The 27,757-nt window shown below is 44.7% G+C and overlaps 1 protein-coding gene across 1 annotated transcript in view; it reads right to left on the bottom strand.

Annotated features, from left to right (window-relative positions):
- The window catches only part of LOC105181335 (putative uncharacterized protein DDB_G0277255), a 228,730-nt gene extending 217,406 nt beyond the window's left edge, over positions 1-11,324 (bottom strand). The window contains exons 1-2 of the mRNA XM_025306415.1: positions 10,903-11,324; positions 10,636-10,718 (exon numbers count right to left, since the gene is read on the bottom strand). The gene's annotated coding sequence lies outside the window, so the exon portion shown is untranslated. The remainder of the gene's footprint in view (positions 1-10,635; positions 10,719-10,902) is intronic.
- Positions 11,325-27,757: the final 16,433 nt, after the last annotated feature.

Below are 27,757 nucleotides of genomic sequence, written 5' to 3'. Positions count from 1 at the left end.
TGATAACTTGAAAATTTGCGTACTTATCGGCGAAACGGTAAAGAACTTTTTTGTTCACAATGACCTAATCTACAATTGTATGGTTATTGTGCCTAGGTTCAAGATTCAAGGTTCAAAGTTCATTATACTCATATTTATCACAATAGACTAGACATAATAACGGGAGGCCGGGCATTTCTCCCGTTCCTGGAATGTCTCTGCGGAAATGTTCGACGCAAAATATGTGCAGAAGGTACGACGAGATTGAAGATCCTCTCGTTCAGTCGAGATGAATTCCCGACGAGAATTTTCAAATCAGACAAATGGATATCAAAAAATATGCACGCAGCGAGATTACACTCGACGCGTTGGTTTCAAATTCAGGCCGTAGCGGCCTGAAGATACCGCGCGCGTGTGAAAACCGACGACGATCCTGTAAAGGGAAGTTGTCAAAAGAAGGCGGGAAACAACCTTACTCTTACTATTTCCTTTCATCACAAATCGCGAAGGGACCTCTGCACTGAGAAAAAGACTTCGGTTATTATAACAAATGAACGTTCGCTGTTTGATAATTTAACGAGGAACAAATCAAACAGTTACCGCAACAAATCATTTTTCCTTATTTGTAATTTTAACAAATGTAACATTGCTGAAGATGCAAATCACATATGTTTGTTGGATGTACAACTTTTAATAAGAAAAATAGCAACGTCGTAAAGGCGTGTAATATGATACATGTACATGACTCTTCTGTGGTCCGTATTCTGAACTCTCATATACAGGGTGTCCCATTTTAAATGCCCCAATCAAATATCTCAAAAAATATGGAGGATACGGAAAAACGTTTCAGACAAAAGTTGTATAGTTTCAGAAGGGATATAAAACAACTATATCAGTTTGTTTACAGATGGCGTCATTTTCGAGATATTCACTGATCATTATTTTTATTAAATGGAAATCCCAACTTTTTGTCATACCATCTTTTTCAACCGATTAATTTTAACAACTTTTATCTGAAACATTTTTTTATTTGACTAATATTTTTTGAGATATTTAAGGAGAACTTGGTAACTTTTTCAATATTTAATTTACGATATCTCGCTAACTATTTGTCGGAAAAAAAGTAGTATTTGACTTTTTTACTTTATTTGGTCTTACAAATATATTGTTACAATAGTGCCCTAACTTTTGTTAACTTATCAACTTTTGAAAATTTTGAAATCATCAAATTAATTAAATAATCAAATATCTCAGTATGGGAAAATATCAACTCGATAACAAGATGCAGTTATCGAGCACAGTGCAGTTCAAAAGCGCCTACCTACTGCGCGACGTCTGTAGCTCTATGTAATTATCTATCTTCTATCTCTAAAAAATGTAATCGCCTCCAATTTCTATTGCTATATATGAATAAATTTTATACATGACGCTCTTTATTTTTATCCTAAGAATAACATAAAAATTTTTGAAAGTAATGAAGAGGGGGAAGGGGATTTCAAAAATTTTTCAGTTTTGCAAAATCTGAATACACAGCTGAAAAGAGTATAAAATACATATATAACTTTCATATAAACTATTTCTGCATATGCCTCGTACTTTAAAAGATATATGCTAAAAATGAAATTTTTCTTTTTTTGGAAAGATAGTTTCACCTCCTCAGACTGGAATTCCGAACGTACAAAAAATAGTTTCGTATTACGGATGAACTACTTTACTTCCACACAAAGTTTCAGAATTTTTTGAATTTCCGCGTTCCCTAACCCTTCTTGTCAGTCCAGCTTTCAGCTGTCGCGTTTAAACGCGGAGAAAATCGATGGTTTGAAACTAATGTCGTTAGCAAGAAGCCGATGCAGCGATATGAAGTAATGCTCGTTGAAACGAAGAAGCTGAGATATGTACACACTTCGGGTTGGCAGCTAATTACCGGACACCTTGTATACAGAGTGTCTCATTGCAAACAGTCGGTCCGAATATCTCGGAGACTGAGCCCGATAGACAAAAATGTTTCAGACAAAAGTTATATGGTTTCAAGGGAGACATTAAACAATTGTGTCATTTTGTGCAATGGTATTAGATTTTTTACTCCACTTGGTCTCAAGAATATATTGAAACCATACAATAATTTTTGTCTGAAACATTTTTCCGTATCTTCCATATTTTTCGAGATATTTGCCTGAGGTATTTAAAACGGGACACCCTGTATAGATAAAAGCATCTCTTAAAGTGATTTATAATTTTTTTTAAGTAGCTACGAACCACTTTTACAGACTTTTTAATTGCTAAAAGTACGTTTATAGTATGAGCCTTGTATGCCAGTCTTGTATAGCATGCATATGCGATCTTTGAAATTGCAATGGCAAGTCGGGACAATTCGACGTTGGAGTTGCGATGGAAAAGCTTGAGGCTATAGTCGCCATGTAGACGTGAATCGCCAGCTTTCAATAACGAAGAATTATCTTCGACGCGACCCTTCGTTCACCAACGGGACACCAACTTTTCCGCAATTTAGCAATTCCTAAGCAAATCTAATCGAGGATTCGCGTGGGTCGCCGCGATGGCGATCGCCTCCTCTCTGCGAGCCTGCCTACTCCCGTCTTATCATCGTGGGGCGAACAATGCGCGATTACTTTTCTGTCTTTCTCTCCCCCTTCGCATTACCATGTCGTCGTTAATGTTAATGAACGTCGCTATTACGCTGACGCTAATTGCGCACTATCGTGACCGCGTTCGGGACGGATGCGGGACTAAATCGCCGGGACGAGCCGTTGTTAGCCGGCGGTGCGGCTGAAATCCGCGTTTTTATCTCGCAAGGATTAACAAGCGCGCAGTTTCCGTCACGAATGGCGACGCTCACTCTTGACATTTGCGCCTGCGAGCCGCATAATTAGTCGCGATCTGAAGGTCTATATACTTAACACATATTCCGGGCATTACTGCCCAAAAACAAAAAAAAGAGAAAAAGAGAAAAAAAATGCGATGAGTCCGCAATCGAGCAAGCGGCGAATTTGCGGTCGAATTTTTTGCACCGTCACGTCGCTCTTATCGGAGCGACCCTTTCACATTGCGACGGTGCGGTGCATTTTTGCGCGATCACGTCGGGCTATCTGTAACGTCGGGCTCCGTCATCGGCTATCTAAATCATCTCGAGCCGTAATTACCGCTCGGCTCGCGCTATGACATTATCTGTAATACCGCAGATTAGCAGGCGAGCGACAAAAAAGATGGCGGCACGTCGGAGCGAACGCGAGAGCGGTGAAAGCGGCCGGGCGCATCTTGTCGATTTTTCCAAAGCGCAAGCTCGCCCGCAAAGTAGCAAAGTCGGTCGAGGCGCGTCTCGCTGACAGGCGAGACGCTTCGGTGTCCGAGTGTCGAAAATTCTAACGACGCTTCGCGCCGGCACCTGCGCTTGCGACAGGCTCGCGGAATACAGGCGAGTGTCTCGATAAGGATACTTTCACTTCTAGGTCGAGGCGACGACGTAGGTAGGTATGAGAGCGCGGCGAATTGGCGAATGCACACTCTCGAGGGGACATCGAAGTTTCGCTGGCGCGCGCGCGCGGCCGGCGCCAACGCGCCGGTGTCCCCGCTAAATAAGGTCAACCGCGTACGCCTTGATTAATGCCGCGGCCAATCCCGAGGAATGCGAGGCTAGATCGGCGGCGGCCCGGCCCGGCCCGGCCAATATCGATCTACTCTGCTATCGATAAAGGCTATCGAGTATCGGTCGATTCGCCACGGGCTACGTCGAGAGCGCGTGAGAGCTACTTGCTCGCGCGGGAATTACACCGTCGATTATGTCCGAGCGAGCGAGCGAGCCGTGAGAAAATCTGCAGAGGGAACTCCTTCGAGGCTGGGGAAAAGAGATCATCGGTCGCAGGAAGTTCCCAAGTTCTCGTCGAGGAGTTGGCAAGAGAGATCTGTTGAAGAGATCTAACGCATCATCCGTCGAGCGAGGATCCATTCGAGTCTCTTCGGTGCTTTTCTCCCCGCGCGATACGAGATAACGGAATAACGCTGAGCAAACGTCGAATAACTAGGAGGGACGCGCAGCCGAGATTCACATCCCGAGTAGAAAAATTAAAAATAGGGCTTTGGTAAGGGCCTGATAATTTTTCTTTAACATTAATTGGAGCCTGAGTAAGAACAAGAAAGACAAGGGTCCTGTAAGGTGTATAACAAATGGTTTAACGAGTCCTTATAAGGCAATATTATAAGAGCCTTGTAAGGAGGCAGTATTAATAGGGCCTTACAAGGAAATATCTTTATTATTGCTTGAGTAAAAATATTTGTTCTTCTCATTCCAAGAAATTTAGACTGTAATTTCTTCATAACCTTGTTATTATATAACAAGAATTTTTTATTTTAAAAATAGCGTATTTTACGATAAAATATAGCATTCTTTACACATAAAAATACCGTTTTTACTAAAGTTTATTACATTTCAAGACGAAGGCAATACTAAAAAGATCCTTAGAAGACACTAATGAATATTTAGCAACTAATAAAACTAATAAAATTTATTTTTAATTGCGGTACAATTAAAAAATCTTTAAAAGAACCACAGATAGAGCGTACCTATTAAAACAATATTAAATTAGGACAATTTTATTACACGCTTCAAATCTTATTAATTTCCTTTAACAAAACTGGACTTTGTATATCTAAAGCATCCTCTTGAAAGATCTTTCTAAGGTCCAGTTTTCCATATTAAAGCGTTATCTCGTAAAATCTAAGGCATCCCTAATAAACCCTTCTAAGACTCTTCTCAGCTCTTTTCCTATCAAAACCTTATTTACTAAATTTAAAGCATTTCTAAAAATCCTTCCTACGGTCCTTATCAGTTTCCCCTATCAAAGCCTTATTTATCAAATCTAAGACACCCTTAATAAATCCTTTTAAGACGCTCATCGGTTTTTCTTATCAAAGCCTTATTTCATAAAATCTAAGGTATTCCTAAAAGATCCATCTTGGAGCCTGATGTGGCTCTAATAATAAAAGGCTAGGTAATAATGAGGTTTCTTAAGGCATCCTATTTTCAGCCTTATCGGGATCTTATGCTTCACGAGGATGGCTCTAACAACTTTTTGCTCAGGATGAGACATCGATTTACGGCGCCACGCGTAACCGACGTATCAATTGCGCCGCGCGAAAAAATCGGCTGTCGGCCGCAGGACGCGCGTCCACGCGGCGCCGCAAATTACACGCGTCCCCGTAACAGTGTCGCATAAATAACAGCGCCGAGGCGCGCTGAGGCAGAGGAGGCCGATGGAAAAACGGAGGAATCGGGGGGAGGAGGAAAGAACGTGGCGAAATTCGCGCGACAAAGTAAGTGACCGTCGACCTTGCTGCTCTCCGTGGCGCCTGAAAGTGCAGATTAAGTCCGCGCGACAACGACGTCGAGAGCGCACGCAGCGGGATATTTGGCGAAACGGCGACGAAGGTAACGGAATCTCTCTCGCATGTGGGGGGGGGGGGCTATACGGGGGAAAGAGGAGAGGCGCGGACACGGACGCGTTCGTAAATTAAGGTCCTCGACTGGGAGGCTTAATCTTGATCGATCGAGGCACGCCGAGCTCTCTCGCGCGGAGTCTAAGGGGTTAAATATGAAATATCAAATCCATAAATAAGAGGGGCCACGAGGAAGGTCCCACGTGCGTGCGTAGAAGCGAGAGAAGGAGAGGCCGCAGCATCTTGTTCACTCGTCTCTCTTCTCGGCCGCTCCGCGACACTCGTTCTCTCCTCTTCTCCTTTCCTCGCGCGATGTGTGCCGCGCTAAAAATACACAAGGTGGAAATGACGGGGACCCAGGACGCGATTATGACGGCTTGAACTTCAATTCGCGCTCAGTGTAAGCTTACTCGCGACGTGTCACACGAACGAGTCTCCGGAGGAACGGGGAGCAAAGAAGAGGACGCGCGAGAAGAGCGGACGGAGGAGAGGGAGAAGGCACTACGCGCCTTGGAACGTGCCCTCTCCAACGACCAAAACTTGATTCATACAAAATATAAAATTTAGGTAATTATGTTGAAATAAGGACCACCTCCCAATTTCAATGATATTAAGAAATGTTATCAAGGTCATTACTGTGAGTAATGCTGTGAAGGTTTTAGCCCGCGCTCATTATTTACACCAAAGTTATTAGGAAAACAAGTATAATGAGTAATATTTGTAATTTGGTAATACCGTGTATAAGTATTACGTGTATAAGTATTAAGCTTGTTATAGAGTTAGCTGAATAAAGATATATTTTCGTTTATCTTCTTTCTATATTTCTACATACCTTCTTCTGTGTTATTGATATTTCTTGCGGTTTTAAATGAGTACTCTAGGAAAGGTAAATGAGTATAGAATAGTTTGTCATATAGCTAACATTCGATTAATGATTGATTTTGAAGAACGATTAGACGCTTTCCTCGGAATAATGGCTACTATCTATCCTATAAGTAAAAATATAAGTGAATAAAATGTAAAATTAATAGAAATATATGCAATATTTTATAAAACTGTCATTTGTTTTCTTTTAATACCTGTATGTATTATTATATGTATATTATTTATATTATGTATAATAAATAAATACGATAGAATCGATAGAAAAAAATAGTGTAATAAAAAATAGGGATCCCCATTTAAAAAACGCAAGTTAACCTTCAGGGTCTAGGCCAAGGTCAAATTTGAGGTCACAAAAAGACAGAACTTTATAAACCCTAAAACTTTTGTTCGGGTCATTTTTCCCCTATAATGCATAGATTCTGAGATAGGGAGGAGGGGCGGGCGTCCGTTACTTTTGGAAAACTTGGTATAACATGTAGAAAGAGAGGAAGAGAGAGATACACACAGAGGCGATTACGTCGATCTAACGCCGCGCCGTAAATTACGCGCTACGACGCGGGGGCGCGAGTGCAGCGACCGGGCACTCGATTTATAAAGTTCACCCTCTAAGTACGTTTTCATACCCCGGCTAAACCGTATAAATTGTGGAGCCGCGATCGCGCGCGATTTATAAGACCCCGCCGTGGCTACATGAGCTCCTATTTACCAACGAATATCATGAGTTATGAACTGGCTGCTCACGGCCGTTCGGCCGCCGCGTAGCGAGCGGTGCATGAGAAGATCAAACTTTAACAACTGCCAGTTATTATCCGCTACTTTCCTTCGCCTTTCAGGGGGGCGACGATCGTAAAAGCGGTCACTCGCGCGGGCGTCTCCGCGCGGCGGCGCAGCGATTGCCCGCCTAATTAACCTGAGAAATTAAACGCGTAGAATCGTTGCGCTCTTTCACTTCCGTGTCTCTCCCGATGCGATTTGCCGGGAACGCGTGTCGCATCGTACGGCGCTTCTATCGAGAAAACGCGGAACATTCCGGCTGTTCGCGTTGGCGACCCATCAATGGGCCGTAAAGTGCGCGATACACGCGATTCGAGTCGCTCCGCCAAGCGGCCTTCACCACCGCGTCTCGTTGTATCGCCGGCGCGATTATGAACCAATAATAACGGAACGGAGGCGCGCGCGAGGAGCGGCTCGCGTCGAAAATGCGGCGATAAAATACGCGCACGTGAATAACTCCGCTTAGCATTATTCCACGAGTACGCGCGCGCGCGCGCGCGCGCGTCTCGTGCCCGGCGCTAATTACGATAATTTAGCCGCGAGATTCAAGAGCGAGAACCCTGCGATAACGAGATATGCCGTTCCCCGGGCGGTTCTTAATCGCGTCTCCGATCCATCGCGTGCGCGAGACGCGTTATTGCCGTCGTAAAGACGCCTGAGCGATCGCGGCTGCCGCGCGCGCGAATTGCTTTTTGGAAGTCGTAAAAGTCGTTCTCACGTTCGGAGGGAGCGTGCGACGCGACGAAACGGATTCCTCAAACTTTCAGCAGCACGTCCCGAGAATCCGTGACGTTACCCTCGATGAGGAACCGATCGACGATCGTCTCCTCGAAATCGGCCTCGGAAAGTGGCCGATAAATTCGCCATTGAAATTGTATTGGGTTGTTCGGGAAGTAATTTCAGTTTTTCTCAAATAGATAGTGTTGGTTGCCTTTTTAAGCAATTAACCTCATTCTAAACCAGAAAATCATTTTATATTTTTATAACGCACATTTCAAGCTCCATTTGAGAAAAATGTTGCTTTTGGAATCTGTCAAGTTGTTTTTGTTTGGCGTCGCATCAAAGATGGAAAACCAACGTGAACATTTTTGTCACATTTTGCTTTTTTTATTGCCGTAAAGGCAAAATATAGCGCAAGCAAGAAAAAATTGTGTGCCGTATATAGAGAGGATGTATTGAATGAACGCCAGTGTCAGAATTGGTTTTCGAAATTTCGTTCTGGGAACTTTCGACCTCAAAGATGCACCACGCTCTGGAAGGCCAGTTGAGGCTGATAAAGACCAAATAAAGACATTGGTGGACGCGAATCGTCATTTAACAACACGAGAAATTGCCGAGGGATTGAATTTATCGAATTCGACCCTTGCATGATCATTTGAAACAACTCGGTTCCGTCTCAAAGCTCGATATTTCAGTTCCACACGTTCTCAAAGGCAGAGATTTGATTCGTCGCATCTGCGATTTGCTCCTGAGTTGACTTCTGAGGAAAACGATCCATTTTTTAAGCAATTCATAACTGGAGATGAAAAATGGATTGTGTACAACAATATTAAACGCAAAAGATCATGGAGCAGACGTGATGAAGCAGCTCAAAGCACATTAAAAGCTGATATCCGTTGAAAGAAGGTGATGCTCTCTCTGTTAGATGGGATTGGAAAGGGATGGTTTTTTTTTGAGCTGCTACCAAACAACCAAACGATTGATTCGAATGTGTATTGTCATCAATTAGACAAATTGAATGATTCCATCAAGCAGAAGAGATCAGAATTGGCGAGCAAAAGAGATGTTGTGTTTCATCATAACATCATAACGCTAGATCTCACACAAGTTTAATGATTCGCCAGAAGCTGTTAACGCTTGGATAGGATTTGCTATCGGATCCACCTGATCTGCCACCACCCGATTATCACTTATTTCGGTCACTGCAAACTGCTTTTTGGATGGTAAAAATTTCGATTCGAACCAAAGTATCAAAAACCACTTAATTCAGTTTTTTGCCAATAAGGACCAGAAGTTCTACGAACATGAAGACATGTTATTACCTCAAAGATGGCAAAAGGTGTTGGAACAAAATGGTCAATACTTGAGAGAATAAAGCTTTCCTTTCTACTAGAAATATCGTCTTTCATTTCCGTCCTTTCATTTTATGCAAAAAACTGAAATTACTTTCCGAACAACCCAATACAACGGAAGACTTGAAAACTGCTCGCACGCGAATTGTTACAAATGGTCCGACATCGCTAATCGCATTATGAGTAATTGAACGTTCGCGATAGTTAAATAATGCAGTCGATTAATGCCCGAAAATGCATTCTGTTGTATAGATTAATGAATATATAATACGTACATCCAATATACATTTTCAACCTACGAAGCTCTCTCTCTCTCTCTCTCTCTCTCTCTCTTATCGTCCGTCAGAAAATCCACATGGTGCGGGGATACGATACGCGGGATTGCATAAAAGCAACAGAAACAGAGACATCTCCAACGTCGCGGCTACTTCCGGAGTTTTTCCATCTCGAGACGACGGGGAATGTATCGCCGCTCGCTGTTGACAAATGCCGATCAGCGAAATCGTCCGATAAGCACACGTGTGCCTCGCGTCGCTTATCACTCGTGGAGTGCACTGAACCGCGATGCGTGACTAGCCGCTTTAAATAATGACCGCGTACAACGCGCCTAGGAAAAATGCGACGCGGGACAAGAAATCCAATCTTCTTATCGCGCGATCGCAGAAATACCCGTTTCGTGCCGCGGCTGTGCGCGCAGCGCGAGACGACGCGGCGAGTTGATTGAATTTTGCGGAAAGTTGACTCTCGAGATCGCTTTACGTAAATCCACGTCCGCGCGGCCGCGTACGCGAATCAGCGGGGGATACTCGCGGATTAATCCCATTTCGTCCACGTTCATCATCGATTCCGTTCATCAGGACACTCGAGGCACTTCGTCAAATTTCGCACTGACGAGCGCTTATAATCCACTTCGCGCGACTTCGTGTCAGACGCCCGTTATTTTCCTTCAGTTCCGAGCCGTAACGATGTGCTAATCACGACATATTCCTGTGACGACATCTTAAAAGATCGTGAGATTGTCTTATCTGAATTTTCGGCGGGAGAATTTCGCGGTATTTATTTATTTATTTATTTATTTATTTATAATATACGGGTTTGACCTCTTTGGTGTACAGTAATAGGGACAGTAGTATAACGAGTAAGAAGATTCTCATACAATAAAAAGGGAAAAGAAACAAGAAAGAAAAACGAAGAAAGAAAGAAAGGAAAGAAAAGAATGAGAGAGAGAGAGAGAGAGAGAGAGAGAGAGAAAGAGAAAAGGAGAAAAAATTGCTTTTATGTCAACACGACTAATACCGTTATCTTCGCATGAACATTTCGCGGGCAGAGTGTCTCTCTCCCTCCCTCTCTCTCTCTCTCTCTCTCTCTCTCTCTCTTTCTCTCATCGAAACGAAACGCAACGTCGCTGCAACGCGACGACTGCGCCTGACAGTCGCGCGAGTGCAACATTGTATGGAAAACAAATGCATTCACTCACCGATCGACGTTGCCGATCGCTGTCGCAGACTCCTTCGCAGCGGGGACCATTCACCACCAGCAGGACGATCGTCGGTCGGACTTCTGCAACAGAAATCGAAATCGCGTTGAGTTCGCAATGGGCGAGAAACGAAAGAACGAACGATATTTTCCCGCGGTGAAACGAGAGAGGTTATTTCTCTCTTCGATATTCTCGCGGTTGTCGCATCCGCGCGACTACCGCGGACAAACCGCGTCCACGATCGACACATCGGCTAATAAAACTCACCGAAACGACCGTCGGCCGGCGTCCTCGACGACAGTTCTTCCGCGAGCGAACACCCGCGAGAACGCTACTCGCGATTCACGCACGGTCGCACAACACTCGCGACGCGCGTAATGGCGGCGCGATGCACTTCCGCTCGCTGCAAACTTCGCGGGGTTCCGCGGCTCAAAATGGCGGATACGAACGGCGCTCGCAGCCCGTAAACGAACGTCGCGGAGCTCGTCCCGGAAAACGCGATCCCTGGGACCGCGTTTACGACGCTCGCGTTGGCGACGCTCGCGTTGACGACGCGCGAAGAGTCGCCGCGGAATCCGCGTGGGCGACCGGACGATCTTCGAATATCGCGGCACTCCCGGACGACCGCTCGCCGTCGGTTCCACACTAGTTCGCGCGAAACCGTCCGCTTTTCCACACATACACACACACACACACACACACACACACAGGCGAACGCGGCGGAACGGACGCGATTCGGCGGCGAGCTGGCGCGAAATGACGGCAGACGACTCAAGTGCCTCTCAAGTGCGATCACATGACGCCTTCCCTCGGCCAGTCACGTGACCGCTTTCCCGCGCGCCGCGAGTGTGAACGTGGATTGATACGAATTGATGCGCGAAGAAGCCGAGGCGTGGAAATGTCGCGCCGCGCAGCGTCCTGGCAACACAATCGAAAAGCCGGGGAGAGGGAAGAGAGAGAGAGAGAGAGAGAGAGAGAGAGAGAGAGAGAGAGAGTGAATTTAGGTTACACACGGCCGATGTCCGCGCCTCTCGCTGTCCGCGTGTAAACACTACCGCGTCCCGTCTCGCCGCCTGACCTTCCGGGACACCGCCGCGGCGAAATAAACAAACTCGGCGGCGTAACTTTCCACGCGCGATTGTTCCGGTCGGTCGGAGCATCGCGCGCGGTTGACACCGCGCGATTGTAAATAGTTCGCGGTGAAACAGCAGGTTCCGCTCGCTCGCGCGGGCCGAACGATAAACAATAACCGGAGGCGCGCCACCGGTGAACAAACAAATCCAGCGAAGCTGCGGATTTTCTCGCTGTCTCACAGAGAGATCATCTCTTTTCTGCTCGCTTCCGTGATCGCTTCGCCTTACCTCGTCGTGTCCTTTCTCTCAGAAATTAACATGTCGCACGTGCCACGGCCGGCAGCCCGGTGACGTGGCGCGTCTCATTAAGTTACGCGTGAAGTATAATTAATTGCATTCGAAAAGTCGACGGCGAGTGGCAGAATGAAGGCAGAATGGAGTGGAAACGAGTCGCAGTCGATAACCGCGTGCATCTCGAGCTACATTTCTCTGCCGTGTCTTTGGTAATACAATTACCGGTTGATCTCTCGTACGAGCAAGGAACGCGCAAAGAACGCGGCGGCGGCGGCGGCGGCGGCGAACGTGTTAATTGCATTAGAATTCACCAGACAAATCTGGAGGGATCCTCTCTCTTCCTACAGAGTATATTTCCTTCTCTTTCCTTCCTGCCGCACCTGTGTCCGGAGGATAAACAACGTCCCTCGACGCAAAATATTTTGCACTCGATCGTAACGAGTTCGAGAGGTTAACGTCGCGTGTCGTTACGTCACGACGTTATCGCCAAGTTCCTCACTAAATTACTAAGTTACGCGCGTGTCACGCGATCGGTCACACGAAACGATTATATGAGCCGACCCGCGTCGTCTGTCATCATCATCATCATCATCATCATCGCAGTTTGTCAATCGCGATGACGGAAATGACGAAGAGACGAGAGATTGCAAAGTCGACACAGGTCGATTAAAAAGCTGAATGCTCCTTCGCGCATGCGCGAAGGATTCGTTTCGTTCCGCGACGACGGACGCCGCACCGTTTCCGACACTCGCGAGTATCCTACTGGCGAGTCGCGGGCCTCACCTTCTTTCTCGCGGGCGCCTCTCTCCTTCTTTTTGATCCTCCTCTGCCTGCTCCGGACGCCTGCTTTCCCGTGGCTACCTGTCTTCTCCTCGCTCTCCGGAGCTAACGGTGGAACTTCTGCTGAAACAAAAGAAAGATGCAAATCTTCGGTGTCTGATCGGTGGCTGATAATTCGGCGCGACGTTGCTCCTGCGGATTTCCTCGAATTCGGAAGATCGGCGAGGGCAGTCTCGAAGTATTACGTAGGAGCGTGATTTAGTTTTTTGCAAGAGATGGCACCAGTGTGAATTTTGTCCAAGATATTCTAGTCACAGCTATTGTTTCTTAACCCTTCGAGTCACGCAATGAAGTGAGTGATCAAATTCTCACAAAAATCATGATTCCATGCGTTTTTAGGATCGCTGATTTCGAATCTGCCATCAGAATTTCGAAAAAATACGAGATCCAAGATGGAAGACGCGATATGGCAGCTTGGAAGGATATTTAGTTGACGAATCTATACAAAAGTTATTATTCTCTTTTGGAGTCGCATTTTTGGGGTCGTTGAGTTCGAATCTGTTATTCGAATTTGGGAAAAATAGGATCCAACATGTCCGACACAATATGATTGTTACTTAGGAATAAATGTAAATACTTATTTCACTGAGAAGATTGAATTCCTAGGTTAATTCTAATAGCAAATTCGTATTTACACATCGTATTACACATCCACGTTTGTATAGAAATATGTGTGGCTTCCTTTGCAAAGAAAGATCATCATTGTCGGAATAATAATAAATAAAATATTCGACAAATTTTCAAACTATCTGCACATATATAACGAATTCAAGACTATGAATGTAAAGAGAAAAACGTTGAAGATTATCGAATTTCAATGCTATTCCATAATTTTTGGGTTTTCCTCCAATATTTTATGTATATTATGAAAAATATTAATATAACAAACGGATTATCAACGGATTCGTAGTCAGCGACTTCAAAATGATAAATATAATATAGAAAACTGCTTCTTTGTAGAAAAACAGTACTTAGAATATCAACTTTTCAGTGCGATTCTACAAATTTCCGAAATTTAGCTTCAATCCTTTGTTTATGACACAACAAATACTTTATTTCACCCAAATCTGATAGCAGATTAGTAATCAGCGACCTCAAAAACAAATTTAAGTGAAGAAACAGAATGTTTATGGGGGATGTTTTTTCAGAAACGAATTTATTTCAAAAAAATGCTTTTTACGTCTTAATTTGTTTATAACAGAATAAAGATAAACAATATTGATGAGATCAATGAACATTTATCATAGTTATGTATTAATCGAAAAATATAGGAAAATATAAGCGGGACACATGTGTCCCGTTGTGACGCGACAAAGGGTTAATGCTTTAATATTAATCCATGATATTTAGACTCGTATTCTGAACTCTCTTTGAAAGCCACTTTTAGAGTCACTTTTAATCATGAAAGAGAGCCCAGAATATGGACCTCAGTCATTTACTAACAACAGACGCAGTAAAAATTGTATTAATACCATTTAAAAAATGGAGCTTTCTAACATTTTCGACATGCGTTGCTTTTGTTTTTCAATCAGAAGAAAACAGCGGCTAAAGGTCATAGAATTCTGATGGAAACTTATGGTGATAATTGACTCCATCGATTGAGACATGTGAATAATGGTTTGGACGATTCAAAAATGATAATTTCAATGTTAATAACAAAGATCGCTCGGGACAAAGAAAAGCTTGAAAATGCAGATTAGCAAGCATTATTGGACGAAAATCCAGCACAATTCACCATCAGATCTTGCCAGAGCATCAAATGTTGATCGTATAATAGTTACTAAACTTTCACATGCTATGCGATGGATTCACAAAGAAGAAAAATGTGTTCCATATGAATTATCGAAAAAATGCCATTGCGAACTAGTCGAACATTTGCATTTCGTTGATCGCCGGGCAAAAAGTGGAGAATCTTTTGTACCGAATTGTTACTAGGGATAAAAATGGATCTATTTCGATAATCCCAAACGAAAAAATCATGAGTCGATCCAGACCAACTAGCAACATCTACTTCGAGGCTCAAAGATATCGTTGTAATGTGCATTTGGTGGGATCAAGAAGGTGTTGCGTACAATGACCTATTAAATCTGAATGAAACTGTCACCGCTGATCGTTATCGACAATAGTTATACAAATTGAAGCATTGAACCAAAAACGATCACCGACCAGCGAGTCACCAAAACGACGCAAAGTGATCCTTCCTCACAACAGTGCTCGGTCTCATGTTGCATTATCAGTGAAGCAAACGCCATTAGAAATGGAGCGGGGAAGTCTTACTACACTCCGCGCATATTCTCCGAACATTACTCCATCTGATCATCACTTGTCCCGGTTGATGCAACATCGAAAGCAGGGTTTCCCAACCTTGCTTGTATTTCGCACGCCTAAAAATTTATTAATGAACCTTCGCATCCCGTACAAAAGAAATTATTCGTACGTTTTATGGTAAAGATTGTTAGGGTTATTATAAATTAAGAAGTTAATTTATAATAATTTATTATTACATAGTATTGTTTTATAGAAATTGACTATTATGTTAATATTATAAAATTATTATCCATTGTATCAGGCTTCGCATAGTGATACGTAATGAATCTATACGTACAGATACGTAAAAAATATATAATTTTAATAACATTTTTTTTTAATTTGATGGTAAAAATGCCGGATTATTCCAGAATTCATCTGAATCATCATTAATTACAATCACTTTTCCTCGCACTCCCAAGGAGTGCGAGCATCCCCGGTTGGGGACCCCTGTTCTAGGGGGGAATACACACTTTCACATCTACGAACAAGTGCGAAAATTTGTTGAAAATTGAATCAACTTCGAAGGAGAATCTTCTTCGCGAATCGTCGCGGTATCCATCTCTTCGCCAGAACGAATGGGAAAAAGTTGTGGAGAACGAAGGAAAATATTTCGATTAAGATATTCGTTCATTATCTTGTTCAAGTAACTCAGGTTTTGAGAAAAAGATTTCAAAACTGAATCACGCTCCTGATAAAACACGTGACACAAGCTGTCGCTTAACAGACATCAGTCGAGCAGTTTCTTTATATTTAATTTCCCATTAAATTTGTTTCTCTGTCATTGGGGAGAACAGAATTGCGTTATAATTATCAAACTTTATATATATATATATATATGTATAATGATAGCGCAACAGAGAGTTGCACAAATCGAAGAGAAAGAATACCGTAAGACCGGCTCGTCAGGTTTACGCAGCTTTTTACGACGCAACGCCACCCGCATATATTTCATCGTAATAATGCCGCTAGTTCCTTTTTTTTTTTTTTATTACGAGCCAACATCGAGCGCGCTTTAACGTCGTCGTTAAAGGTTAATACTTCTCGATAACGAAAGTTTATAACTCGCTCAGACATGATCTACGCTTCACTAGCGTCCGGAGGAATTTCATCATTTTATCGGGCAGCTCTTGGCCCGACCCAATTGCGGCGCGACTCGATTTAACTCGCAAAATTAAAAAGTAAACAACTGATGAAGCGGAGAGAACAAAATTTCCTCGTAGTTTTGAAACATATGTTACGCACATGCCCGACTTCTCGCAATATTTTCAGCGAGTATCCCGTGTATTCCACATCACATCGCGTGGTAACTTTATATTTTACGTCGCTCAGTTCAGAAACAGCATCGTTTATTTCCGTCAACTCGGCTCGCCGAGCCGAGCGAAATCGGCTCTGCGAATCGGTTATGCGGAAGGAAATACAATTTTCGAGCGACGCGTAAGTTAATTAGCACCGAGCAATCTTCCTCGCTCGTTCATTCATTTACGGTATCCAGACAATTCTCGCCATGTCTAAAGTTCCCTGCGTCTATTCACACTCGCTAAGTTTATTCATGAAATTCCGCGTTACCTGCTCGATTCCACGACAGTCGCACGGCCGCGATTCTCTCGGACGAAAATTGGACGACGCCCAAAGGGCGAGGACGAGGACGAGCTGCAAAAGTGCTCCTCGCGAAGGACTACGTCGCCGCCGCCGCCGCCGCCGCCGCCGCCGCTGCCGTTGACGGCGACGACGAAGACCTGGCGGATTCAATCGGGGCTCTCGCCGTGTTTACGCGCGACTTTAATCCAATTAATTCGGATAAGACGACGGCGGGGTGCAAGAACGTTGGCGGACCGGTAGAGCCGGGTTCTCTTCTCTCGACGCGCGATACCGTGGTATTCTTCCTTCTTCTTGTTCTTCTTCTTCTTCTTCTTCTTCTTCCTCGTCCTCCAACATCCCGCGGATCTACTTTGTTCTCGGCTCCAGAGCGCGTCGTTGTCGTCGCCGGCTAAATGCGGTAGCCGAGGAAACGGGTTTGCTCGTAAAACCGGGAGCCGCGATCGAGCTGGCGCGATGGAAGGCGCCGATAAACCGCCCGCGAACGAATCGCACGTGAATTAACGCCGCCGACGACAGTGGCCTTATTGTCCATTAATAGAGCGAATACTCGGCGCGAATGCGTGCGATAAACTCGATCGCACATTGCATCGGCATTTTACGCCTCTTACGTAACGCTGCCAACACGTTGCGGCGTTTGCGGGCGCTCTCGGTGCCGCCGGCTGGAAAGGTTGGCACATTCACAGGCATTCGGCGATAGTCGAACGTTAGAGTCACTCAAGAGTTCGCAGGGTAGAAGGCTTTACGATAGAGCTTTACGAGTAAAAAAAAAGACGCGATTTGAGCGAGGGAAGAAGAATGATGGATCTCCCTCATCTTTTATTTTGTATTAGGGGTCTGTAGAGATGTGCGAACTATTCGGATTCGGATAGAATCGAATCGAATCTACTGTAATTCGATTCAATTCGAGTCCGAATCCCTATTCGAATCCGAATAATTCGAAAATTTCGAGTCGCGAAGATTCGGGCATGAATAAAATAAATTAGCGTTTGCGCGCATCAGCTAGAAAACGGGCTATCTGGGCCTGTATGCTTGAACGCTTAACTTGCAATTAACTTAACTTATTTTATTAATTAATAACTTAATTATAAATTGCTTTAAATATTTAAATATATATTTATAAATATATTTATAAATATATAAATATATATTTATATTTTTTTAAGATGATATTACAATATCAATATTCCCTATCATATTAAAATCTTCCATCATTATTTGCATGTTTAATAGTCATGTTAAATTTTTTAATGATTCGATTCGATTCGAATTCGAACGAAATTTGATTCGACTCGAATTCGAATTTAAAAAATGAGATTCGATTCGACATAAAAATTCTTGATTCGCACGTCTGCTTAATGGTCTGCAAAAGTTTTCATCGTTCACGTATAAATGGCGTTGTGGAATTGTTTGCATGAAAGTTGCGACGCATTTTTGTTAGATTATATCAATGTTGGTCAACCTGCATAAAAACTAATGCATAATAAATCATTCGTTCATTGCGAAAAAGTTACACGTTAATCAGAGCACTGTAATTCGACGCTTGCATGGGGGAAGGCTTCTGAAGGAAGGAAAATATGTTCCCCATGAATTATCCGAGAATCGCCAGCCGAATCACCATTTGCCTTTCACTGCTCAATAGACACAAACACAAGTCTCTTTTGTGTCGAATTGTGACCGGAGACGAAAAATGGATTTATTATGACAATCCCAATCGCAAAAGATCATGGGTAAATCCCGGAGAACTCTCTACCTCACAGCCAAAACGATATATCCATGGCCATAGGTCCTCTTGTGTATCTGCAAGGAGCGTTGCATTATGAGTTGTTAAAACCATCTCGGACTATCACCACGGAATTATGCAGTCGACAATCGAGGCAGTTGAATGAGCAATTAGTCGAGAAACGGCCATATTTTGCGGCAAAGCAAAACAAAGTGATTCTTCTGCATGATAATGCCAGGTTGCATTGACGACCCGGGAAATTTTAATGGAATTGCAACGGAAAGTCCTAGCACACCCGGCATTTTCCTCAGATATTGCCTCGTCGGATTTTCATTTATTTCCTTTTATGCAGCAGTCCTTTTGCTACACGATTTCGCAATGTTGAGCAAGTGCAACGATTCATCGATAACTTCATTCATTCCAAGAGCAAAGACTTCTTTTACCGAGATATCCATCTTTTGCCTGAAAGATGGCAAAAAGTAGCAAATAACGCCGGGAAATATTTGGATTAAAGATACTGTGTCACTTATAACAATATTAATAAAAAAAACATTGCCTTAAAAACGATGAAAACTTTTGCATACTCCTAATAAATCCAACCAAGCGATAATTTTCTTCCCACCGCCCAAGAACTTTGGAATATTTCTGCAAAGAGAGGCCTCGAGAAAGGGCGTCGCGGCGAGTAAAACGGCAAAAGTGTACGAGAACAATATAAGACGGATGCGTACGAGTCTGTGGAATCAGGAGGCGGATAATTAGAGGCGGAGGATTTCGTCGGTGAGAAATCTGCCAGAGATCTGGGAGAGACGTCGCGAACGAATGACGCGACGAGCGATTCGCGCCGCCGATCACGAGCGCCGCGCGATCGTTTTCACTTTGCTCCGCATGAGCCGCGACGATAACGAGAACGAGAACGAGAACGAGAGGCTGACTCTGAATTACGCGGGACAAGGCACCGCCGAATAACATATAATAATGCGCCGAGGCCCGTTTTCGAGGCTCGCCGCGGCGTGAATAACCGGCGCAATTACCAAGTGCGCGAGAGAGCTTGCATTAACCTGCTTGACCCGTCGCGATCCTTTGACCCCGCGCGCATGCGCGCGCGCGCGACCCAGCTATTGGCCGGGATCTGGATCATGCTTGTTACTCACGAGCGCCCGTGTCGCGAAAGAATCGGCCGCCGCGAATTACAAAACGAGCGAGGGCCAAAATCGCTCGCGAGAGGACGAGGGCTCGCGGCGATTTAACCGTTTGCGTTTAACCAGCGATTTTCGGACGACTGCAGCTCGTCCGACCACGAAGAAACCCAACGAGCTCAACGAGCGAGCGAGCCGCAGAAGAACGACGCGCGCGCGGCCGATATTTCTTCCTCATTGTGCCGCATAATTATCGTCCTTTGTGCGCGGCCCGTTAGCTTAAAGTCCCGCGGAAACGTTTTCTTCTCTTTTAATTCAGGCGCGACGGCCGATATATTTCGCGCGCGTCGCGCATTAATCAGAGCCGCGGGCGCATTTTTGCGCGGTGGCTCCGGGATTTTCGCGGGAGGAAGCCTCCTCCTCCTCCTCCTCCTCCTCCTCCTCCTGCTCCTCGAGGACGGATTATTCCTCAGACTTCACGCGCAAGAGCGCGATGAAGGAGGAGAAGCCCCGAAGAAACTTCGGGAGGACCGGACCTCGCGAGAAGAGAGGGAGGCAAGTGCGACATTAATCAACGCGCTTCAACATCGTCTCGTTTTTTATCGCCACGCTTACTCTCGGGCCGCGGGCCGTTGGCAGGCCCGAGGAGGAGGTGGTTCTTGCGCGTCCGCCGGACCTCGGCGGATGTCCATAAAGGGAAAGGCGTGGAAACGGTGGCGCGTTACAGTCTTTGCGAAATTCGGCCGGCACCGGCCATCTTTCGCCACGGAGATAAATTAATGATAGCGCGTCGTGTTGCGCGTCGTGTACTCGAGGAGCTCTTTTTCACCGGCGGACAGACGGAGGATAGCGGCACGTCGTCGTCGCGCGGTTCTCCCGCGCGAAAGCCGAGCTGTGATAAATTGCCGACTCGAGTGTGTATTTTTCTCCTCCCCTCTCTCCCTCTCTGTATGAGTTATTATTTTCGTCGCGTTGGACACGCGCGGATTATCAATTCGCCCGATCGCGACGTCGCGTCGTTTCACGGGCGAAGCGCTCGTCGCTGCTTTTCCCGCTCTGACGCCGACGCGACGCGACGCGACGGTCTCTCGCGCACGCGAAAGTCGCAGCTCGCAGCTCCCTCTGTCGTGCCCGTCGACCGCTCCGAAACTCCCAACGAACGAATCTGAGCGAGCGGCGTGAGCGCGAGAGCGGGAACTGAAGGATCGGACGCGCTTGACAATATCGTCACGCGTCCCGACTCGCCCTCGTAACCGTTCGATTAGCATTCCGTAACAATGTGGGGCCCATGCGACGCCATAAATACCGACGATACCATCGACGACAGGCGGAAAGAGAGAGAGAGAGAGAGAGAGAGAGAGAGTGAGGAGGGGGAGCTCGGAGTTCCCGATAGAGAACGAGTCGGTTCAGCTCGGCTGGGAGACGGCGCCGTCGCGCTTTATTCACGATATTCTCCAATTCCAATAAAACACCTCTTTGTAGCGGGTCCAGTGTTCCACCGCGGCGACAAAGAGAAAAAGGCTATCAGACTGCGTTTCTCGGCGGCGGGAGACGAAGACGACGTTGACGACGGCGCGGAGCTTCCTTCCAGAGATGCAGTCTTACCACTTTTTCCCCGTTTCCACTGCGAGACGCGCGCTCGCTTTGAATCCGCCCGAATGGAAATTAGATCCGCTCTCCCATCCCGCTTGCCTACCTCCCTCCCCGCCCGCCCCTCCCCCCTTGGCCCTGCGGCGCGTGTATCCCGGGATTGAAAGAACCGAGGACTTTTATCTCCGACGTAAGCAGATTTCGTCTGGAATCTCCATTTCAGTCGGAATTATGTTCCCGGGATCGTCAGACGCGCTTCCGGAATTATCTGGTATCGCCGCGGCGCGCCCGTCCCGCTCGTCTCGGTTCTCGGGTCGTCAGACGAGCGACAGTTTGAGCGATCGGGCCGAGCGAGACTCTGGACTCGCTCTGGGCTGTGTACACAGTTTGATGTGTACACCTCCCAGGGAGATTACAATAACTTTGGCCCCTCGAAACGAAGGTGCGTTTTCGGGAGCATTTTTCACGATGGGAAAGACGAAGTGAAAAAATTCCATGATCAATGTTTGCCATTGTTAATAAGGATATTCAATATAAAGGCATATAGGGTAAGTCCGGGATGGATGGGCATAGTTTTTTTTTAGTTTTTTTAATTGGAAATAACACATCTGTATTACTGTAATAAATTACCTACAACATATTAACACACTCAGTAGAGGATAATGTTTAAGGTACAGAAGAATTTTTGTGAAAAGAGTTTATGGGACACCAATAATAACGAAATGTTAAAAATATTTTCTGAAGGATGTGAAGGATGGTCAAGTGCCCGGATTATACTAAATATGTAAAGGGATAGTTGGGCATGTCTATAATAATGTAGAAATTTGTTTATCTTTATTTATTTTTTTTTTAGTATTTTACATCCTTCTACTAATTATTAACTTTTTTTAATAATCCTTTTATTAATTATTAGTGAAATAAAACATTTTCACAAGTTTCTTCTAAAAACCAAGGACAACACTGGAGAGAAGGTTGAAAAGTGGCAACACAGAAAAAGGCCCTATGGGAAACCATTGTTTATTAAGGAGAGAAAAGAGAAAGAAATTTATTCGGCATCTTTAAACGAAACAAGAAGCTGTTCAAAATGTACTGAAGTTTCTAATGTTAGGTACCTAAGGTGCCTAAGTTTTTAGTGTTAGATACCTCGGGAAAAACGATAGTCGAATAGATATCGGATCGACGCCTTTTATACGTCTAAAGCATCTAGGAACCGTCGATCCAATACCCATTGCTTGCTATTTTTCGCTGAATAGGCTGCCCATCTAATCCTGATAAAAATAAACCATCTATCCCGTTTGGAGAGTTCGCGTAAAGATGCGTAAACGACCGCGTGAAACGTAGTCTCGGTGACGAATTTTGAGGTTAAGTACGCGTAAATACGATGTTTTTTTTAGTCGTTTAAGCCCAGGTCTAATGTTGTAACTCAAAATGAATCATATTCGCAAGGTATTTTTCCGACGTGTGAAACATTTTGGAGATTAATAGAAACATAAAATATTTATTTACTCACACTAACAGTATTTTTGTGCATCAGGAAGAGACATATCTACTCCAATTCACAACTGACCGATCAGCGCTGATGCCTAGCATATATTAACATAATTATAGCAATTGACCGTCTATCCCCTATGCCATCTATCCCGAACTTACGCTACACCATATTTTAATGTATTAGGGGTTTGCATTAATTCGTGCCGTTTTTTTACTAGGAATATTTATTATCTTCATAATACGTTACAATCAGACATCAATCGAAATAATTGTCATTGCTTTCGACTACTTTTTGCCATCTTTCGGATAAAAGATGGATCCCTCGACGAAAGAAGGACCTGTCTTTTGAGGTGATCCAATCATCGACCCATTCTCGGAGCTGCTCGAGGTTGGCGAAGCTCGTGTCATCCAAGGCGTGTTGCCATAGAGAGGAACAGGTGAAAATCGGGTTGTCTGAATGTTGAAGGATCACTTTCCGCCTATTACTGACCACTGATGGTCATTTTTGCATCAATCGCTCCAGTTGGCTCCAGTTGATGAAGTGTGGCATCAACCGCTTCACTGGGATTCAGAAGCTCATACTACACTACGCCTTCCATATCCCACCAAATGCATAGCATTATCTTCTTGCCGTGTGAATATTCCGCTTTGGTGTCGCGATGTTAAAGGTTGACCTGGATCCACCCACGACTTCCTCTATAGTAGGATTTTCGTAGTACATCCACTTTTCAGTCACGATGTACGCCGCAGAAAGCTCTTCTTCCTATGTTTAGTAAGCAAGGAAATGCAAATGTTCAAGCGATTCAACTTTGAGCTTTCTGACAATTGAAGAGACACCCGTTTTCCTTCCTTGCGGATTTTCCCTAGTAGCCGCCTCGGAACGATTGATTTGTCGACTCCGAGAGTTTACTGACAATTCTTGGGGCGTCTGTGCCGGATTTTCATCCAATAACTCCTCCTGCAGTTCCTCGTCGTCAAATCTTTTCGGTTGCCCTGAACGTTTTTCGTCTCGAACCTCAATATCATCTTCTATGAGACGTTGCATCTATTTTCTACAGATTCTTTCCGAAGGAATAGCTTCGCCATAAGTGTCCAGAGGCAATTGATAAGCTTCAGCTGCACTTTGTTTCAAGTCAGAGTAATGAAGAAGCACAGAAGTCGGGAAAATACTTTATCGCGTTCCGTATTCGCTCCACTCTTTATCTTTTTCTATACACAGAAACGACCTTTGCGGGCTGGATGTTGTTTACAAAGGACGAGATGTATAACCTCTAAAACCTAACGACTACGGCATAAACTAAAATAACATCCAGAAGCATCTGTTCCCCAGTGGCACGAATTAATGCAATCTCCTAATATAGTATGTCAAAAAATTACATTCTATTTAGAAAAGTAAAATGAAATAATCTATGCCAAGAAGTGTTTTTGTCGATTTCTCTGAAAAGAAGATTTTTAATATTTCCATTTGCGATTTTTAGCACGCGTTATTGAGTTGTTCGGAGAGTAATTTCGATTTTTTGTATGAAAATGAAAGACGACATTTTTAACCCTTTGAAGCATGTTGGGATCCCACAATCCGCTCCTTTTCTTTCTTCAGTTTTAATTATTTAAGCTGTCTTTTTGATATTTTCGTCCGAATTTTTTTCACTTCTAAGATGTTAGGTATTGATATACGTGCTAAAGATGTAAAATGTCAATTTTTTGTAAGTTTAAGCATCCTGTAAATAAACAAATTGCATAAAATTATATATTTCTCAATAAAAATTCATTTAACGGGGTGATCTATAAAAACATTCGTAACGAAACTTGTTTATTTTACGTTTTTGAGGTCGCCGATTACGAATCCGAGGTCAGAATTTCGAAATTCAAAATGGCGGGTCCAATATAGCGGACAAAAATGTTCAAAATCCTTTGATTTCGACAGAAATAGATACATGGGGGATTTTTGCATCGCTGATTCGGATCTGTTATCAGATTTCCGCAATTCAACATGGCGGATCCAATATGACGGACAAATACTTGTATACGGGCTGAAATATGTTTTCCTTTTTCCGTTTCCGTTGTTACTTATTTTGATATCTGATGGTCGGAGAATTTTTTTACCATTTTTTCCATTACTATTTTCTGTTATTATTTTCTATTGCTATTTTCTCGATAAAAATTTCTCCGAAAACCACTTTCATTTTGAGGAGTCAAAATCGTAATTGCCGTCAAAATCGTAAAGTCCGTCTCTGCAGAGACACAGTATAGAGAGGATGCCGTGTCTCCTGAAACGTCGTCGTCGGACGAATCTGCCAAGAGTCATCTTCGTCTCGCACTCGCGAATAAAAGTCATTTTCGACGCGTGCTCTATGCGCCTCGCACGCTCGCTATTGCGATTCACACGTGCATGTCGATCTCGGTTTACACGATCTATCAACGTGGCGATTTCTCTCCTCACGCCTGCCCGCCTGCCCGCGATATGCCTGCCGCGTATCGTTGAGCAAACCGCGTGTCGCAACGCGCCGCTCGACGTAACACGCTTTATCGCGCGAGACGCACTTTGCGAGGCTCTCTCTCTCCGCCGGAAGTGGAACAGAATAGGCGATATTGAGCGGCCGTGATGCCGCGGGTCATAGAGGATGAACTCTTTCAGGGAACACGCACCGGCCGGACACGAAACAGTAGTAGAAGAGGGGAGAGAGAGAGAGAGAGAGAGAGAGACAGGAAGTGATTGCATTTCACTTTGTGATCAAAGACAAGCAGCCTTCGGTCGCGCGTTCTCGAGCTCGCTTGTTTTCGTGCAAGTTGGCGCGCGATTGGCCGGCTTGAAAAGTAAACTCGCTCCTTGCTCGCGACTCTCGGAACGGACGGAAGAATCCGCCCCGAGAAGAAGCATCTTTCTCGAGAGTACGCGCGACGTCTGCGTTTCCGAACGCGACTTCAAGGAAAAGAAAAAAGAAAGAAAATAGTCCGTCGTCGCGCGCGAAGTACATTCGAAAAGAATCTCCGCAAAGAGCGTCGATTTTTCGCCCGTTTCTCGGTCTCCGATTTTGAAATCGAATTTTATGCCAAAGGATAGTTCATGATGAGACATTAATTACAGAAAAGTTTCACATTGAGCGCACGATTGGTTTCAAAGATGTAGAGGGTCCAAGTGGTCACTATCTATTGAGAAAGTATGACACCAATAACGCTTTATCGCACGAGTTTTTGCAAAATTCGTATCGCGGTATGTATTCGGGTTCTTTGAGTTACTGATTACGAACCTACTGACTATGAACTGATTTTAAAAATTCAAGATGGCAGGTGTAACATGGCGGACACACATGGTGAAGCAATCATTTACTTTTTATTGGAACTGTTATGTTGTGGTCTTTTTGGCTAGCTGACTGCAAATTTTCTATTAAGTTTTCGAAAGTAATTTTTCCAACGACAATTTCTGAGTGGAAAAAGTATCTTTTTTTATTGCTTTTTCATAAAAAAAATATCAAATTCAAATTGATACGTTACATGACATGATAAAGGATAACACGATAGTTTTATCTGTTATATTTAAAAGCTTTTTCATTGCAGTTTCCGTGCGCTCTTTATAATCACTCTTTATAATAATACATCATTATATCCAATAATATAAAAGTCGTGTAAAAATTCAGTTCTGAAGTTATCGGTTTTAAAGTCAGTATCACAACATGACAGTTCTAAAAGTAAATAATTGTTTCACTATTTGCGCCCGCTATATTACATCCGCCATGTTGAATCTTTTAAATCTGACATCGAATTCGTAATAAGCAACTCTAAGAACCCACAGATACTGAATTTCACCAAAGTTCGTGCGATAAAACGTTATTAGTGTCTCAACTTCCTTCCTCAGTAGATAGTGGCCACTTTGACCCTCTATACTCCCTCAAACTAATCTCAAACTAATGCTCGATGTAAAACCTCTTTGTGATTACCGTCTTATCGTGAGCTGTCATTTCGCATAAAATTTAATTTAAAAATCGGCAACTGAAAAACGGGCACTTTTTGCGGAGGAGGTTCTCTCGTACGAGAGAGACGAGAGGAGCGGAATCAGCCGGAAGATCGATCGGTGCTTCCGGCGCGTAGGATGTTTATTAGAATTTACGCATCAATCGTCGTGGAGAGCGAATTACGCGCGCGCGAGCAAACCGCTTCCTGTCTCACGTCGGCGACAACGACTCTCAAACGACTGGCCGACTGGCCGACGACGCGAAAGTAACGACATAAGGCAGGCCGCCGTTGGGCCACTCGCGCAAGTATCGCTGGAAGGATCGCAGAAGGGGCACAGGGGCGGCAGAGGGGGGAGCAGACAAAGAGGAGAGGATGCTAATCCCCTTTTGTATGGAAAAACCGAGAGAGCGGCCCGTTGCGCCGCAGACCAGTCGGCGCGGGCTGGGGCTTTCGAATAAGCCATTCAGCCGGTGCAATATACCGTGTTAATATAGTGCATCCCGTCTAGACGGCAGCGGCCGTTCTAGTCGGACGAAAAGTTACCTCGTTACGTCGCGAATTCCCGTGGAAAAGACCGCGGCGGCAGCGAATTTGGAAGTTGAATGCGAGCCCATCGGCCCGATGCTCGCGCGCGATCCCTCACCTAAGAATGACAGCTGAGAAAGACAGACGGACAGGGGGAGGAAAAGAAATAGGAAAAATCCGCGGCGAATCCTCGGAGCGAACTCGCGCTCCTCGCTCGACGCGCGACAGCCGTTAATTGAGCGACGAGCCGGCGCGATCGGCGACGAGACAAAAGGAATTCCAGGGCGCGCTCGCATTCACGGCGTCGGCGACGCGATCCGCGATTCTCAAGCTGAAATAACGTAACGTAACATCGCGTGTAATCTTGCCGCGGGACAAATAAAGCTCTCTCTCTCCTCTCTCTCCTCCTCCTCTCTCCAGCGGCGGCGGGCACCGGCCGCTGAATGCGCGGGCCATTATCTGCCGGCGAGAGGGGAGAAGAGAAGAGTTAAAGCGCGCTCGCGCATCGCCACGTCGGCGTCCCTTAATAACCTGGTTTAATTAAATTCAAAGCGCGCGTCGCTCGCTTCGATGTCCAATAACCGGCGCGAGCG

The sequence above is a fragment of the Harpegnathos saltator genome, unplaced genomic scaffold, assembly GCF_003227715.2.
Source record: "Harpegnathos saltator strain DR-91 unplaced genomic scaffold, Hsal_v8.6 scaffold124, whole genome shotgun sequence".
NCBI classification, from domain to species: Eukaryota; Metazoa; Arthropoda; class Insecta; order Hymenoptera; family Formicidae; genus Harpegnathos; species Harpegnathos saltator.
This window is presented reverse-complemented; position numbering and strand designations above follow the sequence as displayed.